Source organism: Ixodes scapularis, unplaced genomic scaffold, assembly GCF_016920785.2.
Source record: "Ixodes scapularis isolate PalLabHiFi unplaced genomic scaffold, ASM1692078v2 PGA_scaffold5__190_contigs__length_132052651, whole genome shotgun sequence".
Classification (NCBI taxonomy): domain Eukaryota; kingdom Metazoa; phylum Arthropoda; class Arachnida; order Ixodida; family Ixodidae; genus Ixodes; species Ixodes scapularis.
In genome coordinates, this window is record NW_024609880.1 from 48,699,659 (window position 1) to 48,725,057 (window position 25,399).

General features: G+C 49.2%; 1 pseudogene; it reads right to left on the minus strand.

The window, feature by feature from the left end:
* Positions 1 to 13,140: 13,140 nt before the first annotated feature.
* The window catches only part of LOC120839570, a 192,526-nt pseudogene continuing 180,267 nt past the window's right edge, over positions 13,141 to 25,399 (minus strand).

Genomic DNA, 25,399 nt, shown 5'->3' on the forward strand with positions numbered 1-25,399 from the left:
CGATCTTGCTAAAGATGGTGGTTCCAGCAAGGTTAACGGAGAAGTCATGTATGTGAGGGAGGGGATATTGATCAGGAACTGTGTTGGTATTTAGCGCGCGGTAGTCCCCGCATGGACGCCAGTCCCCAGCATCTTTTTTTGGGACCATATGTAACGGAGAGGACCAGTTGCTAGCTGAGGGACGGATGATCGCCAGCTGCAGCATGTGATCGAACTCACGTCGCGCAATTTCGAGACGATCTCCCACGAGCCGACGGGGCCGGGAAAAGACTGGAGGACCCGAGGTGATGATGTGGTGAGTTACACCGTGTTTCACCGGCGTTGCTAGGTTTGTAGGTTCTGTGATTGTCGGAAATTCCGCGAGAATAGCCGCGTACTTTGTACCCTGGCCACGGACAAGGCGTATGTTAGTGCCTGTCATCGTTGACTGAATACCCTGAATTGACAACCGAGTGGTGTCATCGATGAGACGACGATAACGCAAACTTACCCTCAAGTTGTAATAAGTGAGGAAGTCTGCTCCAAGAATGGCCAGGCGAATGTCGGCAACAATGAAAACCCAGCGGAAGGTTCGTCGTAAGCCTAGGTCAATGGTCAAAGAGCGCTGACCATACGTCGCAATTGCTGAGTTGTTGACTGCTTGGAGCGGCGAGGTTTGCGGAGCGCACCGTCGGTCAGCAAGTGAGGCTGGAACTACGCTGACTTCAGCTCCAGTGTCCACTAGAAAACGGTGGCCTGCCGTCCTGTCAACGACGTAGAATAGGCGACTTTCTCGCTGACCGTTGTCACACGCCGCCGTCAGTGACCGATCTTCTCGTTTCCCGACCAGGAACATGGCCTGTGGCACATTCGCGCATCGCTGCCGAATGTGCGGTGATACCAGCAGGCTGTTCCACGAGAATAAGGCGGAGAAGGAGAGCGTGGACGGCGGCTTGGGTGCCGTTTCTGTGAAGATGGACGACGAGGAGGACCAGGTACTCGCATCGCAGCAAGGGTGTCCACTATCTCGTCGAGCCGTTCTTCCAGGCGCGCGTGGAGTGCTTCGTGCGAAGAGCTTGAAGGCGTCGAAGGGGTCGACACGGCAGCAACGCCGCTGGGGGCTGAATAGTCCGCAATGTGGTCTGCTGTTTCAGCCAACTTGTCCAGATTCATGATGTCCGTCGCGGCCAATACAGCAACCATGTTCTGTGGCAGTCGCTGTAGAAAAAGTTCTCGCAGAAGGGGGCTATTGGAATCAGCCGCCTGATCACCCAGCAGCTGCCGCATACGGTGCAGCATCTGAGAAGGCCTACGGTCGCCGAGTTCTTCGATCGTAAGCAGTTGCTGTAGTCGAGCGCGCTCTGACGTTGTCTTGCGAGCGAGAATCGTTGCTTTAAGATTTTCGTAGGGTTCCGTTGTCGGCTGAGCAGCCAGGACATCATCGAGTTCATCGGCCACTTCGGGTGGGAGTGACGACACGATGTGAAAGTACTTGGTTAGCGACGATGTGATGCGGTGAACTTGAAATTGGGCCTCGACCTGGGCGAACCATACTCGGGGATTTTTCGTCCAGAATGGTGGCAGTTTGAAGTGAACGCCAGCGAGTGATTGTTGCCTGGGTACGGTGGAGCCTTGGGATTGCCCGGGATCTCCGTTCGCTGCTGCAGAACGATCGGCTGCGTCCATTGCTGGTTGCGGGAGGTGATGCCGAAAAAAAAAAAATCACCGGGATCACGTCCGGGTCACCACTTGTCGCGAAGGCGATCAAAACATGGGCTGGTCCGTTCGTCAGGCAAGAATCGAATCTTTTTTTCTCGAGCCAACGCCGCTCTCGTGCTCCCTGACCTCGGCTCGCGGCAGTTCACGAGCGTCGGCGCCAAACTGGCGGATTTGTAGTCGGCAGCTTTTGCCGATGCTACAATACATATCTATTGAAAAATGACGAGTGTTTTTTTATTTGCTTTCGAGATAACGTTATCAACGAATATTTATCTGCGAATTCTTCGGGTGTCTGCCATGGTAATTGGGGCAAAATATTTCCTTTTTCCAAAGGCATATACTGGCACTATTAGCGGCGAGACGTTTTGGTGGCGTCCTGCCATGGTTCCCTCTCGTGACGTCATTACCTTGCGAAAATCAAGTGAAATCATTGCGCCCTCAAAGCTACACTACCCCCCAACACCGTCAAAATTAGAGTTCTTACATTACTTTTATTTCATCACAGGAGCATATTGGGTTCGACCTTTTTTTTATTTATCTGTTCTTTTTGTTCATCTCTTACACACTCTTTCTCTCTTTTTTCACTGCCGGTACTTTAATGAATCGGCGAGCAGATAACATCTCCGCCTCTATTCACTTCCCTTTCACGGATCCTCGCTCATTCGCGTTTATCGGACCGCACGCACTCTGCGGCTCGCAGCCAGACGGCGAAGAAAGAGAATGCAGGGCATGGAAGCCATGGAGGGCGTCGAGCTCGGTCGGCAAGTCCTCCGCTCCAGGCAGGAGGGACAGATGCAATAAAATCTAGGGGGTGAAAAACGAAACGACCGAGGAAAAGCAGGCAACGATTCATTTTGAAAGTTCCTTTTTTTACCCTACTAAATTGATTAGATCCCGAGAACAAACAAGCGGTTTCATTTCTGCATATGACCACGGCTTTACGGTAAGATGACCAATACCTCCGAGAGGACAAGGCCTGCTTGGCGTGTCTGCCGATTGGGGCGGGTCGGGGACCCACCAACGATGACGTCATGAGAAAGGACACAATCATTCCGGAACATATGTTTGCTGCTTTTCGATGTTAATTCGTTTTTGTCCCTCACAAGTAAATCTGTCTGTCAAACACTAGAACTACTAAATATTCTAAACTTAGAGTAGCCACACTCCGTTCCCTGATTTTCTTGTGAGCACCGCCATATTGGCAGTTAGGGTAGAGCAAGCGCAGCCTGGCAGATCGCCACGAGACGCTGCCGCCGAATGTGAAAAGGTAGAGCGGCAGACAAAGGATTAGAGGAGAGGCTAGGGTGCCTACATGTCTGTCTGTCTGTCTGAGGGTGAAGGCATTCATTGTTGCCCTGAATGTGCCAGCGCGTGACGCTCTCGCGCCCTTGGTGCGTGACTTGGGCGGTAAAATGGCGTCTATGCATTAGCCAAAGGTACGCGCCCGAGCAGAGTAACACCAGACTGCACGCACTTCAAAATGCATTAAAAAAACGATTGGGCGAAAAAATGGCTGAGATGTCACCACTCAAGCAAAAGCGCGCGTGTGTATGAAGGCACTCTAGGAGAGGCTAAAGCCCCTTGATAAAAGCGTTTTATTACAAGTACCGCCAACCATTGTTGTGGAAGCGCGCGACACACGTGCCATGAGCGGGTGCTCCGCCGCCATTCGCTTCCAAGGCCCGCTCATTTCAGTGCCGCGCCGCCATTTGCTTCCAAGGGCCGCTCGAGACATGGGCCTCGTGCACTCGCGCATTTGACGCTACTTGCAAGACAAACGCAAACACATCGAGGGGCTTTCGGAGAGGCATGTAATGGGCGTCCCGCTGCGGCGAGACGCCTAAACACACTTGAACCGAGCGATGAAATGTCCACTCGTGCTCCTCGCGTTCCTCGCACTGCCGCTGTGCGAAAGCTGTGCGCTGACTACAGGCTTCCCGAGAAACGCTCTGCGCTACCAGATCCTCGCGCTCCAAATCTGCGACTGGGCACTCTATGGCTCCGTCGTCGAACTGCCAGGCTTCGTAAGTATAGAGGAGGCTATGGGGATAGTTAGAGATCCGAAAATGCGACTTCGTGACCTTTAAAAATGGCGACGGGAACCCCAGGCGACATAGTTTTGCTATGTTGCAGTCTTTATTTAGCATTTCTGAGAGACGAAACACCGTTTCCTGCGATTTAAAATAAAGCTTTAGATTAATTGTAACGATTATTTTAAGCCACAAGAGGGGTCAAGGGTTGTAACCCGGTGAAGCGACACTTGCGTAGTGATCTCTATCGAGGACTGGCCGTCCAGTGTCTACCAGTTTCTTGGACTTTTCCTTCTTTCATCTTGTCTCCGGTAACCTGTGAGGACGGCACAAGACTCGGAATATTGTCACCAATAAAAACACGAACTTCAATAATAAAACCTAAAGGGAACGTTGAATGCGGCGAACTTGTGCCGAGAAACATAAAGTTTCAAAGACCGTGCATACAAAATGTCCAACTCCAACGCTTTATTGAATGACTAGAAACTCGAATTCATTAAATATTGCAACCTTTAACATTGTTATTACTGTTGCAAGGAAACGTAAGGGATGGCTACTCAGCCTGCTGCTAGAAAAAAGCATAGATATTGCTTTTATTCAGAAAACAAGGATCTCCACGCATGAGCAGGAAAAAGACTTCGTGGAGCACTTCGGACACGTGATTTGGTGTTTTCACACATTGACTCTTGGCAATGCGTCTGGAGGAACGGCGGTGCTTGTCAAAAAGAAAAAGTGCTTTTCCGTTGTTGATTGTGAGCTTGGCGCGGATGGTCGCATCAGCAGAGTTGACTGCCTCGTTAAAAATGAACTAGTCCGTCAAGTGTAAGTTTATGCACCGAATGATGCTGCTGAACGCTTTCTTTTTTTCAAGTCTTTGATACGAATCTTGGACGCGCCTGGAAACGTCATTCTAGGCGGGGACTTCAACTGCTTGTTATCTAACCGTGACCGCTCTAACCCCGCTACAATAAGCGATTCGAGTGCAACTAAACTGAAAAGCATGTTAGAGCAGTTTGACCTGGTCGACGTCACAAGCAGGCTGAAAGATTTTCTCCTCGCTTCACGCATTGGCAGGGAGCATCTCACGGCCGCCTTGACAGACTTTACTGTCAAGCGAGATGCTGACTCAGATGGAGGAGTACAAGGCTGACGCGGTCTCGTTCTCTGATCATTCGCCGGTTTCCTTTTCTCTCAAGTCTGGAGCGAAAACTCGCAGCAAGGTGCGTGTTGGAAGCTGGAAAATGAACATGAGCATTTTACAAGACGAAGAATTCGCTTCGATGGTGAAAAAAAGATTGAGGTACTTGGCAATGAAACTCCGCTATACTTCGTTTTACCTTATGTTGTACCGCAGCGAAGGCTAGAAGCGCGAGCTCATAGCGTTGGCAGTCGCTCTTAAGAGTCACGAGAGCTTGTGCCGCCGAGATGTGCCCCAGAGCAGGGAGCTCGCGCTTGTAGCCTTTCCTGCGGTACATCATAAGGTGAAACAAAGTATAGGTGCCTGCATGGGGGAGAATTTCAAACTGGAGTTGAAGGAACTCGCAACTGACTTGTCACAGAAGCGACAGCTCGAGCGCACGCGAGAGAAGAGGGCGTTATTCCAGTCCCCCAAGACACTAATTGTCGAAGAACACAGCCCTGGGTCGCTAAACTCGTCAAGCACAACTTTGTGTCCGAAAGTTGCGGAACGCGCTAATTGGACTCTCGCGCCGCTGACGTCGCGCCGAGCGAGGTGTCAATCATTCAAAGCAAAGTTCATCGAGGCGCGCGTGCGGCGCGTGAGGGGCGCGAGGAGCCCGCTGATTGAACGGCTTCGCCGATGACGTAGCGCCCATTTGTCCCTACATCCCTACGCCAAGCTAAAGTCAATGCTTTGCAGATTGCCCCTAGGCGACCTGCTGACGCTCAAAATCCCTCCGAAGTTTGTGTTAACAAGAAACCTCGTTTGTCGAAGTTGTCGCTGACGTCAAAGTGACGTTTCCGAACTTTGCGAGAGCCGCGGTTTGAGCTCGAGATCTTCGCTTCGGATCGAGGCGAAGTTAAACTTTGTCAACATGGCGGTGCCGTACGCTGCGGCCGAGCTTATCTTCCGCCACCGTCGGCGTCGCTACTGACACCACTGGGGACGCCTTTCAACTCCCCGACGACGACTTTCGGCGACAGTACCGGCTATCCAAAGCCGTTGTGCGTTTACTCTGCGACGAGCTTCGTTCGCCGCCTCGGACCGTGGAACAACAAGTTCTCTGCGCGCTCCGGTTCTTCGGAACCTGTAGCTTTCAAGGCATGGTGGCGACTGACGAGCACCTGTCAGTCTCTCACATGACTGTGAACCGGGCTGTCAGAGTTTTTGCGGCTGCCATCGCTTTTTTTTATTTTATTTTTTTCTGTAATATCCGAAGAGGTACTAATAAGCTGGTATACAATTCAGAATGTTGGAAAACAAACATGAACCGGGGTAATTCTTGGGTAGGGTCGAGTCTCCCGGCAGCCGGCAGAATTATTTCCCCGAAATTCTACTGGTAGTCGTCACTCATTGGCGGTCAAATCAGTTCATCGAACGACGTGTCATCGACAGATCGTTTCATCGGCACGCGATGTAATCACATGAAAGAGATTGTCTTCCGTTAGAGGTATATACGCATTAAGCATTTTCCCACCTTTAAACATGTAAGTGGGGTGTGCCATAACTAACACCCTAATAAGTGTAGCGATGGACCTTATAAAAAAAATGTAAACTTCACACCTTTAAAAATGTGTGATTTTTTAAACACGTTTCTTAAAACGTATGATAATGCCTACACCTTTTTATAAAGATGTAAAACTACAATACCCCTTCTCGTCAGGCACGCAGCCAAGGGGAGGGGGGGGGGGGGGGGCATAAGGCCTGGCCTTCCCCCCCCCCCCCCCTCCGAAATTTTCCATTTTGCTGGGGCCTCTTCTTATCCCTCCCCCTCATAAAGCACTTTGTCATCGGCGCCCCCCCCCCCCCCCCCCCTTTAACCGAAAATCTGGCTACGTGCCTGCTTCTCCTCAAGGTGTAATTACCACAGTACATTTCTTTTTTGGGGTGTACACAGTGGCCCGGGACCCATTACTATGACTGAACGAATAAATTACACAAACGAGTCGCCGAAACAGCACGTTGCTTCTTGGCGAGTGTCGAGGCAATATCGTCCGAAAACCGGCTTCAATATTGGCCGGATGTACGGTTTTGCGCCTCGTCCCTACATCCGGCAGGTATGGGAGTACCGATGCAAATAAACGATTTATGTATAATAGCACTGGCACCACTGACTTCTTAGGAGGCTAGATCGTGGATAGAGGCCTGTATTGCTGGGGTCGAGCGGCACCACCGGCAGTCATCGCTTGACACAACTCAATTTTATTGCGTTAGTAAATTGTTCACTACCATGAAACTTCTATCATGTTTCCGCAAATAACAGTTAATATTGTGGGCAGGAATATTAAACGCGTTAGATTACCAATCTTGTTTAACTAAATGTTGTGTGGTTGAGGGTCCAGGGCTACTTTGTTGGGCGTTAACTGTTATGTGTTTAATGAGACAAGGGCTACCGAGAGTTATAGTGGAGTCATCCGTGATTTCGGAGTCATCAAAGCTCAGCAAACGATAAGTTAGAATGCCTTTACTGGGGATTTTCGCATCGTTTTGACCGCTTGTGCATAGTGCTTCATGGTGAAAGCTTTTTCTTTGAACTCCTGTGAGGGCTTCCGTGACAAACTGAAACTCGGAGCGTGCCGTTCAGTCGCTCGACGTGCCATTTATTTAGCAACCGAAGCAAGCGACGTCGGTAAAGTCAATCGTGCTCCGGCCAATTTTTTTTTTTAATCGATGTTCAAACGCTTGACGAATGTCTATTTGATCTCCAAGAACCCGACATAATCATCGCAGCACGTCATAAAATGCTCGCCCTCGAGCACCGCGTACAAGCTTCCAATTTTTGCATGTTTCTTCCTTAGACTTGCGTGTATTGCCTCATGATGTAAAAGGCCAAAGCAACAAGGACGAAAACGAAGGGAGAACTAGACAGGACGCGGCATATTGCCTGTCGTCAAGCAATGGCCGCCGGTGAGGCCAGTGACGGGCTCCCAATTCGCGATACAGATTTGCACTGTGAGAGTTCTAATGCATTACACCCGCCGAGTGCTGCACGGAGAAGAGGCCCCGAACGAACGTGCCGAATGCACCCAGTGCAGACTGATGCTGTCGCCATAGATGTTGTAGAAAAGTACCAACCTCAAACCGAAACTAGCGCCTTTTTGTTCGACGTGATGGGTGGGAATGCGAGAGTGCAGTCGCTGCCATCGTTTAAACGTTGGTTGCTGCAACGTGGGACTTACATTTGCGATGACTTCCACTTAAGCAACTCGGCAGTCAGAGATATCTGCAGACGGCGTAAGTTTCCGAAACCAGTTGACTACAAAACAGCATACGCTTGAGGAAATTGATGGCACTGTACGCGCAAGAGCTTGCTTCGTTTTAAGCATAATATTGTGAATGAATAACTGAAAGGATACGGCTTAAATCTAGTTCTTTGGAACAGCTAGCAATACGTTTCGTAAGACTTTTTATTTCCCTGGCATTGAGAACGAGAGCTTTCTCAAAACAAAATATGACGGGGCGAGATAGCTGCCGTTCAAATATGACTTTGCTTGAGTCTCGGGCAACGTCTCCATGTTTAGCCTTCCCGGACGCTGAGTGAATCCGTCGCAGGTTTTTGCTGTGGGAGCTTTGTCGAAAAATGTTGCACTTTTCACCCATACACAAATAATGCTAGATCTCGCGGCCCCTGTGGTTGTCCTGGGCCTTTCATTACACACTGGTAGGTTTCAGCGTCTGTACGGCTACAAAACGACTCAAATTTCGCAAATAAAAGACGGGCCGTCGATTCCTTTCTTCGTGAAATATCAGAGGCTTACAAATCAAGCTCGCGTTTGAGTTTCTGGCCCGCGGGACGCGATTTCGAGCAGAAAACCAACTTTTTCTTTCAGTTCCGCTGTGCGAATGCCTCATCGTAGCAGACGAACTCTCGTCGTCTGCTCTCGCTCCTCGCCTGGGCGAGGCATGACGGGATTGTCAGCGCTAGAGAGCCCAAAGACGACGTACAGCGAGCGGCGTGAACGCTCGCCTCCCCGCGCTGTCTCGTGCTCTCGTACACCGCCTAGGGATCGCGGGGGATTTTTCGTCAAAAGTTGCGAAGTTGAGCGCGCGCAGGAAGGAGGAAACTTTGCGGCGTTCTTTTGGTCACTCCCCCCGCTACGTCAAAAAGCGAAGAATATTTTGCTCCACGAGTTTAGCTACCCTGGAGTTTTTCAAGATGAGATAAAAGAATGTAAAACACAACTTCTCAATTTACTGGACGAAAAGCTAAATGGTGCTGCAGTTCGGAGCCGCACTCGTATGTTAAACGAAGAAGAGGCGCCGACAATTTTTTTTTTTTTTTTGATGCTGGAAAGAAGAAGAGGGGAAACAAAATACAATTCTGAAAGTAAGAAAAGGTGATGTCATGGCGGAAGGACAAACAAAAGTTGAAGAAATGTTTGCAGACGTCTACAATGAGTTGTTTCGAAGATAAGATATCGATAATAACATCACGATAGTTTTCTCAACGACCTGCCGAAGTGGCTGTGGAACATAAGGACCGCATGGATCAACCGATCAGTACAGCTGAAGTCAACTGGGCAATCAAGAATCTGCCAGCAAGCAAAGCCCCGGGCCAGGACGGAATAGGCTTCGAGTTTTATAATATGTTTTTAATCCTCCTTTGCCCCATTCTGCTGTCATTGTTTCAAGACATGCAAGAAAGATAGCTACTTCCCCCATCGATGAAACAGAGCTGCACTATTTTGATTCCAAAAATATAAACCTGCGGGAAAATTCCCGAAGTAACAAATTTCCGTCCTATAAGTTTGTTAAGCACAGATTACGAGATAATGGCAAAAATATTGGCACGGCGTCTGGACATTGAACTGTAAACCGTTATCGGAGAGCACCAAACGTATGGCTTGGAAGGATGGTCCATCTATCGCAACCTTTACGTCATGCGTTTTGTCAGTCGAAGGTTAGCGACCATTAGCGCCGCTGCAGACGGATCTCATTTAAGCGTTTGATCGAGTGTCCCACGAGTTTCTCATGAAGGTTTTGGAACGATGTGGGGTGGGCGAAATGATGGGAGATTCGATAGTGCTGTTCTACAAAAGCATCACCACTCGGCTTTTAATAAATGGGAAGAAAGGAAAGCCAGTTTCGGTTCAGCGTTCTGTCTGGCTAGGCTGCCCCATGTCGCCAATCTTGTTCGCTTTACAGCTGGAGCCATTGTGTCTCAAGGTGCAGCGCAACAAGTGGATCTCCGGTCTTAACCTCGAGAGAGCATCTGTAAAACTCCTGGCGTACGCAGGCGATCTTTCTTTTGTATGCTCTTCAAATCAAGAAATCGAAACAGTCTTGGATGAACTCGAAAGCTGTGGTCGGTGTTCCGGAGCAAGACTCAATAAGTACAAGTCGATAGGGAGCTGGCGCGGAGAGTGGGCCACAAAGCCATCGGACTTCATGGGCGTCGAGTGTTCTAAAGCACGTGGAAAAGTACCTCGGCGTGCCCATGGATCTGTGACTACCTACGTCACAACAGTGGAAGCAGACATTGACGACCATACCATCAAAACTGTCTTCTTGGACAGCAAGACGCTTGTCAATGTTCTCCAGAAGCTATGTCTGCAACGCGGTGTCATATCCTGCCGTCATGTATATGGCGCAAGTGGTTTGTTGCGGCGCAGGCACAGTGAACGCCATTAACAGACATTGGGCCACGTTCATTTGGCAATCGCGAATGGAAAAGATGCCAAGGAGCGACCTGTTTTGGAGTTTAGAAAGCGGTGGCTTTGGGCTCGTGAATGTGACCCTCAAACTCTATGTGCAGCTTTTTCTATTCTTCAGAGATCAAAGAGATCCAATCTTCGCGACCGCATTCCACTGCTTAGGATATGGAAACCTGCAACTATAGATGGTGAGCACAACGGGTCGGACGACCACGTCGAGGCATTTCAGCTATTACAAGGTAATTGCCGACTCAATGAGGCTCTTCTTGGATCACTTCTCTTGGGAGTATCTTTTGACGGTCAAACGGAAGACACTTTATTGGAACACCGTCTCAGCAGTCTTACCAGTGCCGTTGTACCGACAGTGCGTCAACGCTCCCAACTCATCTGATGTCTTCAAGCAGCTGAGAAAGCTACCTGTGCCTACAAGCAGCAAAGATTTTTTTGTTCGTTTTTATGTTGAAGTGCTCCCTGTGAAAGTGTGGCTTGTTAAGAAAGGATTCTTTGTGCCGTGGTCGCTAAACTGTGCTTTGTGCGGGGCGACTGAACCTTACATCACGTGTTTGTAGAGTGTAGCAACGCTCACCTTTTTTCGGTGAAACTGAAGTGCCTTTTCACTGTAGAGTTTGAAATTGACTGGAACGTGTTCAAATGGTTGTGTCTTGAGAGCGAGGAGCACTCTCCGATTGCGCTGCGTGTATTAGTGGTGCTTGGACTGCACGCGATTGGGCGATCCCGAACTGCGTATCTCGAATGCGACATCCGTGTCAAGCGAACATGGTGGTATTTTTCGGCCAAGTTAAGGTGGACTCTCAGTGTTGCGGCAAAAAGATTTCCAGCGGACAAGGAGCACTGGGGACTTAATCGAAAGACGTCTCCAGAAATGAAATATGTGAAGTGCTAGAGTATAAGGATATAACGTTCAGGGTGCTCATCGTCTAACGAAAAAGAAAAAAAGCCGGCGTGTCGGCTCTCTGCTTTTGTTCGAAATAAGTTCCCAAACGCTCAATAAACTTGCTGTTTAAAAAAAAAAAGGGGGGGGGGGGTGGGGGGGGAGGGGATCAGTAGCCGAGTGGGCGAGCGCACACCAGCTCGGAGCACGTGGAGCGAAAGGTCGCGCTGCAGAACCCAGGATCATGGGTTCAATCCCCACCCCTTCCCGTTTCGATCTGGTTGAGCATCGTACCGGCGTGCGGTCGTGTATCAGGCAACACTCTTAGCCGTGTACCCTTTGGTAGAGGGTACGTTTTTGGAAATTTGCACCTTTGATTGTAGGAGTTGCAATATATTCGCAAACACTGTATTCTCTACACAGTGGTTGCGTGGAAGCTCCTACATAAAGGTTACAGTAGCTTCTGACGTACATATCTACCTTTTTTTTTATTCTTTAAGGTTTTAAAATTTAAGCGACCGTCGCAACGGGGCTTTTTTTATTTTTTACAATTGTTTTTGGAAAAAGCGGTAATAGCTACGTGGATCCCGTCTTCACCGTGTTTTTGTGTGGTTGGCGCACATTGTATGAGAGGATCAACGTCACATTATGTTAACTGATTAACCAAAATTTTATAATTAACCGTTCAATGAATGGCTAAGTTGGTCATAACGGGAGTAATGATCACTGCCTAACCCAGTTGAGGCCGTTCGTGACAAGACAACGATATTTGAGATATTCATGGTTAAAATTTCTCCTCTGCTCCATTCAAGACCGAAACCGATTATAATGCGTAAAAAAGTGACGCAGTTCCTTCTGTTCCTCTGCCACTATCAAGTTTGACGGCCGCGCATCCACCAAAGGCATGACGTCGAGATAGTTACGAGGAGGCCCGATACAACTGCGTCAAGCTTCTATACACCCGAATCAGGCGCGCCCTTCTGCCTGCAGTTTTGAATCAAGCAAGGAAGCCAAACTTCTAAACAACAAATTTTTCAAAGGTTGCTCTTTTTCACAAACCGTCTAAACTGGGTCAGGCTTTAACAATTGGTTCCGTTAAGACTGCAATTGCGACATGGCCAATTGAGCCAATAATTCAAAAGTTAATCAACATATTTGATCAATTAGTCAACAAAATGTGACGTTTATCCCCTCATCTAATGTCCGCCGAGCCCCAGAGAAATGCGGCAAAGACTGCATCCACGTAGCAATACCTCCTTTTCTTGAAACTACCGTAAAGAATAAAAAAAAATACGCTCTGTATGTAGTACTTACGTATGCTTTCCAGCAAGACATCTTCGCCAATTTGAGACCCTTCTTGAATATAACTTTTGCCAACAAAATTAAACACGAAGCACGTCCCTCGCCCTAAAATCAGCCCTAATTTAAAGTTGACTATAATCAATAATTTTTGTCACACTTGTTATTTTTACGCTTACATAGGCTCGCTGATTTGCGAATATGGACGTCCCGCATAAAAGTATGCGCTTGGGCAGCTTAAATAATGCAAAACATGTTGAGAAGTACTCTCTTTATTGTCAAATCCTTAAAGTAATTACAAAAGATGAAACGCCCTGTCCATGACAATTTTCCAAAATGAATAAACTTTTTATGCAAGTTAATGTTCGACATAGGTCACACGGGTCTTCATTGTCCCAGCTTGACCAGCAATGATTTCAGTTTTCTGCTCATTAACCTTCGGGGTGCAGTGTCCTTTGGCAAAAGCAGTTTTTGGAGCAGTATTAACGGCTGCGCAAGTGCGAGCAGGTAGTGGATTTTCTTAATGTAATAGATGGCAAGGCACATGTCGATAGCTTTCTCCAGTGTACACGGATTACTCAGTGGAACAAGTTCTCCTGGTTTTCCGCCGTAAATCGCAATCTTCTCAGCTGTTGCGTGTATGGGAGAGACGGACAAAGTCGGTTTGTGTGGCACCTCTACCTGTGGTATGAACAGACAAAAAAGAAATTAACTCACCAAGCTTAGGGGATTTTTCGTATCGTTGGTGTGCTGAACGTTTATCAATATTAGTCTGACAATAAGTGAATTCTATCTCTCGTTAAAAGTACTACAAAAGGGCATTATCGGACTTTACGTATTAAATATTTCAATCTCACTATTTTGCTAACTTAGGGCGTTCTATGTACATTGGTCTATGTGTAATTGTTTAAGGTACGACTCAATATATTCGCCCCTTTATGCAACATACTTTTCGTTTAATTCGTCTTCTCTGGAAAGTGTATAAATTAAACTGTAGTCCCATGAACTACGACAGGTGAACATAAAGTACGCAGTCTAACGTTGTCTGCTTTCTGTGATATCAATACGCGGCCGATTGAGTCAAGGCAATCCGATTTCCAAAGGCGTCGCCATGCCAACAAATATCAGGTTCATTTAGGCTTAGGAATGGCCAGAATCGAAAGACTATCTAAAAGATACGGCGAGGTCATTGCTCATGCTTTGCGATTTAAGTGATGTAAGGCAAAGCGAAAGCCTCCTGCACCATTCGTTGCTGACTAACGAGCCCGATATTGCAGCTACAGCGACATATTAGTTCCAAAGCGAGCGGCGCTCACTCACCGGAGCACCGCCATGTTTCCCCGCATCCCTACCGAGCCAGTCACGTGATTCCAAAATCCCTCTCCTAGGCACTGCGGCTAACTTTAGCCGCGGTTAGCGCTTCGAGCAAACGGGCCCTGGGGTCTTTAACGTGCACCACGCCGTAGTCATACGACCGCACGCCACTACGATGCTCGGACAGGGGTGGGGATTGAATCCAGGATCCCTGGGTTCCGCAGCGCGATCTTTCGCTCCACGTGCTCCGAGCTGGTATGCGCTAGCCCACTCGGCCACCGATCCCCCCAGCAAGATCTCCAACTCTGCTCTGTGGCGTACCGACCCGCCTCCGCATCTCTACTTCGGTTTACGTTCACGTAGTTACGTTCACCCGCGTAAAAAAATATTTTGCACAAAGCCCGGGTGCAGCTGCGCGACTCGGTCTTCGACTTTGTATTGTGACTTGCCGGCCCGCCACCGCTTGTTTACCTTCGTTTACGTTCACGTAGTGGCGTTCATCCACGACGCGATCTCCGACTGCGTTGTGGCTTTCCGACTCGCCCCCACTTCAGGGGTGCTATGTTGCGCTTTTTGGACTCCCAGGAGACTAGGGAAAAGGAAGTGACATCAACAACGCAGCAAATGCAGATTGGATGTTGATTTTGTTTTCTTCTGTCAACATCCAATCTGCGTTTGCTCTAGTCGTTGACGTCACTTCCTTCTCCCTAGTCTCCTGGGAGTCCAAAACGTGCAACATAGCCCCCCTGTACTTACATTTGCGTTCTGTAACTTCACTCCTTAATGGTGTTTTACTGACTGATCTTCTATTTCATCTGTTTTTATCGGTCATATGTGTGACATTTTTCTTATTGGAATAAAATTGACCTATTCATAAATGTTTGCTGAACAAAATTTCTGTTGTGCTTTGATTGGGCATTCTTTATATATATATATAACTTGTGATTCAATGCAAATTAAATTTGCATAGCCTATCTGCTATTACAATCTGACTACAGATATGTACTTGAGTCTTATGTAACCTAATTAGTTTTGTTAGTACTGAAACTTTAATTTACGAAGTTTAGGGAAAGGATTAAGACAAATTGAAATACTGAAATAAGAAAAGAAACACATATCAGTGAACTAAGAGGTATGTAGAATACAATAAGGCATAAATTTAAGCCCTCGTATGCTTTATAAACATTTTAGAACACTTTTGCACCCTCCAGTTTCAAATGGATGTATTGCAGGGTGCCTGAAAGGCAGCTGAAAAAAAGCTTAATGCCCTATTTATTATATTTGTACCCCTTATTGCAAATGTCAAACATACACCTACCAGAGAAAGAAAACAAATCTGAAGTCTAGATATGTGCAAATGAAGATATGTCTTCCATAAAATATTAAAGGGTGTAAATATTGCCGCGCGCAAGGCTGAGAAAGCAACGCTCGGTCGCGGTCCTCCAGAAAGCTCCCGTTTATTCATGTACCGCCCGTAACTTCTATCATTTATCCTGCTTTTGTTTTCTAGAAAGTGCGTGTTCATTCTCGCCCCGATCACGCGACGCTCGAACCGTTTTCGCCGAATCTTCGAGATAGCGACGCACTCTAGATAAGAGGCCGCCCGCGACCTTGTCGAGTCAGTCTCGCCCCAGCGCTCGATTCTGCTGACACGCCGACTTCGACGCCCGCGACGCTCTGCTTTCTTCTGTTTCCTTCTTTATTTTTGGCACAAGTTCGCCACATTAAACGTTTATTTATTTCTGTTTATTTCTAGTTTATTGGTCACGAATCACCACCCGTGACATTCTGGTGGAGGTGCGGGGTAACGCATGCCCCTGCCGCGTACCCCTCCGAGGTGTGCAGTACAAGTCCGGACCCAGCCTCCCGAGGACCCGACGAAGACCAGATCGAGACCCGGTCAAGTCGCCGCATCCGAGGTCTACCCCCGGAACACGAACTTCTGCCGCCCAGGACCAAGCAGCCAACAAAGCCGACGATGGCCAACCAGTCGCCGACGCCCGCCGCTCCTGCCATCGTCTATCTGCCCGCCGCTCCCCGTATGCCGACACCCTTCCACGGCGAGATCCACGAGGATGTCGAAGACTGGATCAAGCACTACGAGCGTGTGGCGCGCCACAACGGATGGACTGCGGAGCAGTGCCTCCAGAACCTCTACTTTTCGCTGGAGGGTACTGCGAGGCATTGGTTCGAGAATCACGAGGCTTCGCTTACGTCGTGGGACATCTGTGTGGCCGCGTTGCAGCGGACGTTCGCCACCCTACACCGACGGGAGAAGGCAGAAGATCTCCTCCGAATTCGAACGCAGGGCCCCGACGAAAGCGTCACAAGCTTCGTAAAAGATGTCCTCCGCCTGAGCGCCCGTGCCGACCCACGAGCCACAGACGACAAGAAGCTGCGGGTCCTCATGCGCGGGGTGAGAGACGACATCTTTGGAGGCCTCGTGCGCAACCCGCCGGGCACCGTCGAAGCCTTCGTCACCGAGGCGACAAACATCGAGCGCGCCCTCCAAGCGCGCGCTTCCCACTACCAGCGACATCCAAGTCCAAGTGTCGCTGCAACCGCGCTGCTTGGCGGCGAGAACGCTCCTGGTACGGACATCCGCGAAATTATCCGGGAGGTCGTCCGGGAGGAACTCCGCCAGTTGCTGCCAGCCGCAAGTCGTCCAGCGACACTCTCCATTGCCGAGGCTGTGCGCGAAGGAGTGCGTCGGGTGCTCCAACCAGAGGTTCCCGTCACCACGGTGGCACCGGAGGAACCGATGTTGAGCTACGCCGCAATGGCCCGACGACCGCCGCAAGCCCCCCGTCAAGCCACGTCGCCACCCCGAAGAGACGCCCCAACGCCGCATTACCCCCGACGACAGGAAGATCAAGCGCACGTTCACCCAGACCGACCTGCGCCGAGGAAGACAGACGTCTGGAGGACGGCAGACCGACGCCCGCTGTGTTACCACTGCGGGGAAGCTGACCATGTGTACCGCCGATGCCCATACCGACGACTCGGGCTGCGCGGATTCCACCCAAGCGACCCGCGTCCCAGGTATGGTGAACGCCCTCGGGAGATCGACGAGTACTTGCGACGACCCCAGTCCCCCGAGCCTGCGTCCCGCCGAGAGTTCCGATCGCCTTCACCACGACGTCCAGCTTCGCCGATGCACCGACCCCGACGTGAAAGCCTGTCGCCCCTTGCTCCACGCCGGGGAAACTAGGCGCGGCAACCCCTGGAGGTGGAGTTGCCGAAGACGACCGACGCCAAGATCCTCCACGAACGTCGGAGGGCCCCCACTCGAACGCTACCGGAGACCGAAACGACGCTCCTGAAACGGTGTCCAACAACCTAAACGTCATCATCGACGGCCACGACGCATCGGCACTCGTGGACACCGGAGCAGACTACTCAGTTTTGAGTGGGAGGCTCTCCCGCCGCCTTCGAAAAGTCACGACGCCGTGGGATGGACCTCAAATACGAACCGCCGGTGGGCACCTCATCACACCAATCGGGCGATGCACCGCTCGCGTCGAGATCCACGGTGAGACGTGCCCTGTAAAGTTCGTCGTTCTGCAAGACTGTTCGAAGGACGTTATCCTCGGAATGGACTTCCTCTGCGAGTATGGCGCCGTCATCGACCTCGGAGCAAACCGGTTGACGCTGCGAAAGCCTGTTTCACCACCGGAGGAACCCAAAGCGACGTCATCTGCGGTCCGAGTCCTCGCCAGCCACGTTAACTTACCGCCGTGGTCGAGTGTTTTCGTACCCGTCGGGATCACCGAAGATTTCTGCGGCGAAGTTCTGCTCGAAGGAAGCCTCCAGTTGCTTCTGGGAAGAGGAATAGGCGTCGCAAGAGGAGTTGCTGAACTTCAGGATGGCCGCACTGTGGTCCTCGTCACGAACTTCCGAAACGAAGCGCAACACCTCACAAAAGGTGCAGCCGTGGGCCAGGTCGAGGAACTCCAAAACTCCGCCGCTGTCGCCGCCATTACTGACGAATTCTCGCCACTTCAGCAAGACAGTGCGTCGCCAGCGCAGCTCGACATTGACCCTAAACTCCCGGGCCCGAAACGACGACAGTTGATTAACCTTCTCGCCGAATACCGCGACTCCTTTGCCACGTCGTCGAAGGTGCGCCAAACCACCGTTGCGAAGCACCGCATCGTTACCGAGGACGACGCGCGCCCTGTGCATCGATCGCCATACAGAGTCTCCGTTAAGGAAAGGCAGGCGATCCAGGAGCAAGTTCAAGAAATGCTGAACGACGACATAATTCAACCTTCAAGCAGTCCTTGGGCCTCTCCAGTCGTACTGGTTAAGAAGAAACACGGGACGCTTAGGTTCTGTGTAGACTACCGGCAGCTGAACACGGTGACGAAGAAAGACGTCTACCCACTCCCCCGCATCGACGACACTCTAGACCGGCTGCGCCACTCTCGATATTTCTCATCGATGGACCTGAAGAGCGGCTACTGGCAGATCGAAGTCGACGAAAGGGACCGAGAAAAGACAGCCTTCGTCACGCCGGATGGACTGTACGAGTTCAAAGTGATGCCCTTCGGACTGTGCACGGCGCCAGCAACTTTCCAACGTGTCATGGACACCGTACTGGCAGGACTGAAGTGGCAGAGCTGTCTCGTCTACCTCGACGACGTCGTCGTGTTTTCCAGCGACTTCGACGAGCACTTGCGACGACTCCGAGCAGTTCTCCAAGCCATACGGACCGCCGGACTCACCCTGAAGCCGTCAAAGTGTCGGTTCGCTTATGACGAACTGAAGTTCCTCGGCCACGTGGTTAGTAACGAAGGTGTCCGCCCAGACCCCGAGAAGACTCGTGCCGTCGCAGCATTTCCAGCGCCAAGAGACAAGAAGGCCGTCCGAAGGTTCCTTGGGCTATGTGCCTACTATCGGCGCTTCGTTCGAGATTTCGCAAGAATTTCCGCACCGCTCACACACCTCACGAAGGACGCCGAGAAGTTCGAATGGGCCGATGAACAGCAGCAGGCATTTGACGAGCTGAAGCGACGACTGCAGACTCCTCCTGTTCTTGGACATTTCGACCAGGATACGGAAACCGAGATTCACACGGACGCAAGTAACGCAGGGCCTGGCGCGGTTTTGGTTCAAGTACAAGAAGGCACCGAGCGAGTCATCGCCTACGCAAGTCGGACATTGACCAAGACGGAGAGAAATTACTCCACGACTGAAAAAGAATGCCTTGCGGTCGTCTGGGCAATCACGAAGTTTCGTCCGTACTTATACGGGAGCCCGTTCCGGGTAGTCACGGACCACCACTCGCTCTGCTGGCTTGCGAACCTCAAGGACCCGTCAGGACGCCTCGCGCGGTGGAGTCTCCGACTACAAGAGTTCAACATGACCGTCGTCTACAAGTCAGGCCGCAAGCACAGCGACGCCGACTGCCTGTCCAGAGCTCCCGTCGCAACACCTTCCGGCAGCAGCGACGACGATGACGACGAGTGTTTTCTGGGCGCAGTGAACATCGACGACATGGCCCGGCGTCAACGAGACGATCCTGAGCTGCGCGCACTAATAGAGCACCTGGAAGGGCGCGGGAGTACCGTGCCACGTGTTTTTTCACGAGCGCTGCCGACCTTCGCCATTAGACAAGGTGTACTCTACAAAGAGAACTTCGGGAATAACAACTCGCCATGGCTGCTGGTAATCCCGACCGACCTTCGGGAGGAGATCTTTCAAGCCTGCCACGACGACCCGACGTCCGGACACCTTGGTTACAGCCGGACCCTGGCACGTATTCGTGAAAAGTATTACTGGCCCAAGCTCCCCAAAACCGTCCACCTGTACACGCGATCATGTCATGAATGCCAGCGACGAAAGAAACCTCCGACGAGGCCGGCCGGACTCTTGCAGTCAATTCCTCCGCCAACAGCACCCTTCCAGCAGATCGGAATGGATCTACTTGGCCCTTTTCCGCCGTCGACGTCGGGAAATCGCTGGATCATCGTCGCCACAGATTATCTCACGCGGTATGCCGAAACGAAAGCCCTTCCTTCCGGAACTGCTGTGGAAGTTGCCAAGTTTTTCATTGAATCCATCGTCCTCCGGCACGGCGCTCCCGAAGTCCTGATCTCAGGCCGTGGATCATCATTCATGGCCCAGCTGACGCAAGAAGTCCTTCGTCTCAGCCACACCAGCCATCGCCGCACCACGGCGTACCACCCGCAGACCAACGGGCTAACGGAGAGACTCAACAAGACCATCGCCGACACGATCTCCATGTACGTCGACGTGGAGCACAAGACATGGGACGAGGTGCTGCCGTACGTCACATTTGCCTACAACACGGCCGTACAAGAGACCACCGGAATGACACCCTTTCAGCTGCTGCATGGGCGCAAGGTAACGACAATGCTGGACGCTATGTTACCCCACGAAGTGGCTGTCGACGCAAGTGACGACGCCCAGGTGGTTGCCCAAAGGGCAGAAGAAGTCCGTCAGCTCGCCAGACTTCGGATTCAGGCTCAATAACGTGTCGACACTGGCCGTTACAACCTTCGTCGTCGGGACGTCCACTTCCAGCCCGGAGACAGGGTGTGGGTGTGGACACCGATTCGCCGCCGCGGTCTCAGCGAGAAGCTCCTGAAACGTTACTTTGGACCCTACAAAGTGCTTCGTCGACTCGGGGATCTGAACTACGAGGTGATGCCCGACGGAACACGAACATCGTCACGCCGCCCACCACGACCTGAGGTCGTCCACGTCGTGCGCCTGAAGCCGTACTACGCTCGATAGGACTGTGGACCTTTTGTCCGCAGTCCGCAGTTTATCGTTCTTTTTTATTTTGATTTGTTTTACACTGCATCGGGGCGATGCACTTTTAAAGGGGGGAGTAATGCCGCGCGCAAGGCTGAGAAAGCAACGCTCGGTCGCGGTCCTCCAGAAAGCTCCCGTTTATTCATGTACCGCCCGTAACTTCTATCATTTATCCTGCTTTTGTTTTCTAGAAAGTGCGTGTTCATTCTCGCCCCGATCACGCGACGCTCGAACCGTTTTCGCCGAATCTTCGAGATAGCGACGCACTCTAGATAAGAGGCCGCCCGCGACCTTGTCGAGTCAGTCTCGCCCCAGCGCTCGATTCTGCTGACACGCCGACTTCGACGCCCGCGACGCTCTGCTTTCCTCTGTTTCCTTCTTTATTTTTGGCACAAGTTCGCCACATTAAACGTTTATTTATTTCTGTTTATTTCTCGTTTATTGGTCACGAATCACCACCCGTGACAATATGTTCACTCAGAAATAATATAAAAAAATATCCACTGACCCATGTCAAGATAAGAGACTTATTTAATGAAAATCGTTTAGGATAAGACGATGATTGCCTGTTAATCTTCGAAAACCGCAATCTAAAAAAAAAATGTTTTCTTAGTATATTTTTGTTTCAAAGAGCATCTCCCTTTAATTCACATTTAATAGAAAATATTTGTTTTCAAAAATTGTCTTTTTCTAAACTACTATTCGTATTCGAAAATATATGATTCGACTCGATTCGTAACCTTTATTGTTCGATTCGATTCGCTTCGAAAGATTTTGATATTCGCACACCTCTACTTTTAGCCGTTCCCTGACTACGCACCTTTCCAGTGCTTCTCCACCAGGCACAAAATGTCGAGTCATCATTGGGCTGCACACGCGCGGTATCCGATATTCCGTATAGGAGACAGCTACTGCGCATGCTCAGAACGCTCTCCACACGGCGCCATGGAGCGTCTCTCCGACTGGTTTCGCGTTGTTTACGGAGCGGAAGTTCGTCTGCTTTTGCTGGGGGTTGTGGTGACGTCAGAACGCCGAGCTCTGGTCGGCTCTGATTGAAGGATAAGGAGTAGACTGCAAGGGATCTAGCTTTAAGGTCTATACCCACTATACTTCAATAAGCGCCAAACAGAGCTCGGCGTTCTGACGTCACCACAACCCCTGCAAAAGAAGCAGACAAACTTGAACTCCGCATTCCTGCCCTGCATCGAAAGTGGTTCTGAAGTGGCAAAAAATGACGTCACAAACGCTGGAGTATCATGCTGCTGGACGTCGCTATCCCGGCGGTTGATCGTATAGAAGTTCCGGCAAAAAGGACGAGCGAACTTTAGTGTCGCTGTCGTCGTGGCGTCCCAACTCTTGGGTGCCGAACCTTCCATGGAGTGTCGAACTGGAGAGCGACCCGTAGCGTAACGGGCGTCTGCTACATGCACCACCGCTTCTGTGACGTCATCGAGACGTCAGTGCTGTTGCGACGTCATCAGTACGTTACCTCTGCTCTTCTAGGACGTCATCAGGCGAAGATTGAGGAACCACTTTTTTTTTTTTTTTGACGCGGCAAACACATTAATTGGAGAGCGCGTTTCAGGAACCTTATTTGAATGCTTAACAGACCGTTCCAAGACGAACTGCCGGCCGCTTGGTGACAGCTTCAGTGTTCGCGCATGCGTATACCCTGTTTGCTCATTTTTCAAAGCCACAAATATGCGCGTGTTGGGCGGTGGACATTCCATAGAGGGTCGTGCATGTGGAAACCTTAAAGTAGCGTGGACACTTTATATTGAGTATTCACTTTCTGTACCTGCAAATGCTAATCGGCATTTTCTCACGCGTTTCAAGATATAATTGCGTGTGCATGATTTTGCATCCTCCGTCCTTCTATTAGTGTAAATAATACAAAACAAATACGGGTTTTTTGCGTTTATAAGCTATGCCTTAAACGAATTAAAAAAAAAGAAATCGGTAAAAAACGTATTTCGGACCGTTTGTAGCATCTGTATTTGGCAGTTCCTTCCGCGAATAGACATTTCGACTGAAGTTTCGTTAGAGCCTCTTTCCCGCCTCACATGAGTGTACCGTGGCAAGGCTGTATCAACTTTATGAAGGTGGGGCGTGTAATGCAGGGAAGTAAACCTACGGACCGCGCAGCTGGGACTTCTTGGAACGGGCTGAAAGTGCGACATTCCCTTGCCTTTCCTCTAGAAGAAACTGAATATTGTGATCACAGTTCAGTGCTGATAAGCCACACTATCTCAAAGATGGCAAGAGTTACTTTTTCATTTTTATATGCAGTATCCTTCGTCCAAACGTATATTACAATCCCACATCGTTTTACGTGAACGAACTGCAACAAAATAAAAATCGTAAACATTTTTTTTTTAATGGGTGAAGTTGTATGAGCTTTTATACAAATTAGGATTTTCATACTACGTGTAAATATTTCTAAAAAGAAACGTTGGCTATGATTTTAATGCTTGTTTATAGTCATTATAGTTTTGCGAAGTGAACATTTTGACCCCTATATTTCAAACTAAACAAACAAACAAAATCTTGAATGCTCGCGCATAATAAACAGAAATATGCGGAGTCAGATTCTTTCATTTCTTGTCACATCGCCCTCAAACACCCCAGCGAAAAAAAACAGTAATTAAAACGTCTGCTGGGAAAAGATGTCGTTTGATTTCGTTTGATTAACGTTTCGTTCGACTAACATTTTCGTTTAATTAACACTATATAACTAAATCCGCAAGGTGGTGTTAGTGTTCTAACGGAACGTAATTTACCTGATATCGCAGACAATATTTTAACATTAAGGGAACCAGAAATGTTTTGACTTTTCCCAGTGCATGGTTTCCCGACGAGAATAGATTTCTGCGGAATGCACCTATTCTACAAAGAAAGAATCAATAAATGGGGGACGAACATTAACATGCACCATTTTTACACGGAGCAAAGGCATTTTCTGAGATTCATTACTCTGGGAATTTTCATAAAGAAAGTCCTATTCTTATTGAGAAGGTCCCAACATCTCTCAACCATCCTGCTTCGTCGTCTTTTCATTATCACCTTTGAAGTGCAAATTGTCTGATCTTCTCATACTAGGAGAGAATCTGTCTAATGTTATTTTTTCTCAGGTTATTTAGGAAAAAAAGACTTCGTCAACGGCACTTCAGCCTATTCACGGGAGCAAAAATCAGTTCATCTTTGTTTGATTTAGTTTAAGGGGAACGAGAAATTGCATCCTAAATTTTGTAGTCTTTTTTTTTTTTTTTTTTTTTACAGTAGCGTGTCAGGAATCGATACTTTTCTTTTCTTGTTAAAGTTTTTTGTTTTGTTTTTTTTTTTTGTTAAAGGGGAGAGCAATTATTTAGCATAAGCTGGCCAAGGTAAAATACGAATTACTCCATGATTAAATTATAGTTATTGTGCAGGCGAGCTAGTGAACGGTTAGAAAAAAATTAAAAGAGGACAGGTACAGCCAAGTCTCAAAAAATAACAAAGTTTTAAACTTCGTTATGTATGTCCTGTCCTAAATTTTTTTTTTGCTTTTTTTTTTAATTATTATTATGACCGTGTTTTATGATTACGTTTAGTAATAGTCTTTAGAATAATCGTTTTTGTTGTTTTTGTCTTCTTCGATGGCACAGAGCCGGCGAAAGAGGCATTTCCTGTTCCTGAAATAAAACTACACAAGCAAAACGCGCGCTCTGGAGCAACTGTGCGGTAATCACTCCGTTGTGTCGGCGCAGATACGAAGATTCGCAAAGCAGCCCCATCATCAACCTACAGCGAAGGGCTGCTGCTGCCGGAGAAAGCGGGGAGGCCGAAGCAAGCGAACCCAGAAAGGTGAAATCCAAACATCCAAAAACCTTCTCTAATACCTCCCAAACAAAGCGGTGGCTCCATCTACCGAAGCCGCGAGGAGACGCGCTGCGGGAGGGCGTTGTCCGTGCCCCTCCCGTGATTGGATCCCCCGCTGCGACCTTGGGGCGCGCTGTTCCGCCAATGGAAGCGCTCCCCCCCCGTCCCCTCTCCCGTGTGCCAGCACACGTCATTAGCACGTGTTCTCTCGCATACTCTCGCAGGCAGGGGCTCCGCAAAAATTTTGTTGTCACCCTGTTCTTTCTGCGAGTTTTATATATTTTTTTGTTAAGGGTGGCGCAAAAAGTGGGGATGTTTGCATCGCATCTTCAGTTTACAAAAAAAAAAGAAGCGCAATTTTTTTTTTTATTCTTTTCTACAGATATGCAAGAAATTTATTCTTACGTGAAAATTAAGAGCAGCGTAACCTGTACGTGCACGCGTGCGTCCGTGATATATGACGGAGGTTGGGAACTCGACTAAGGCGTTTATAAATTTAAATTGACACGAAAATTATAATGGTCTTAAAGTTCTACAAGTTCTAATCAAATCTGGAGATATCATCTCATTAGTGTTAAAGACAAAGGTTAATCATTCGTCAATTTTATTTTCTGGTTTATAATGAACGTTTTTTTGGCTTTTTTTTTTTAGATTCGCGCGCCATCTGTCGGATGTTGCGCCAACTTTCTTC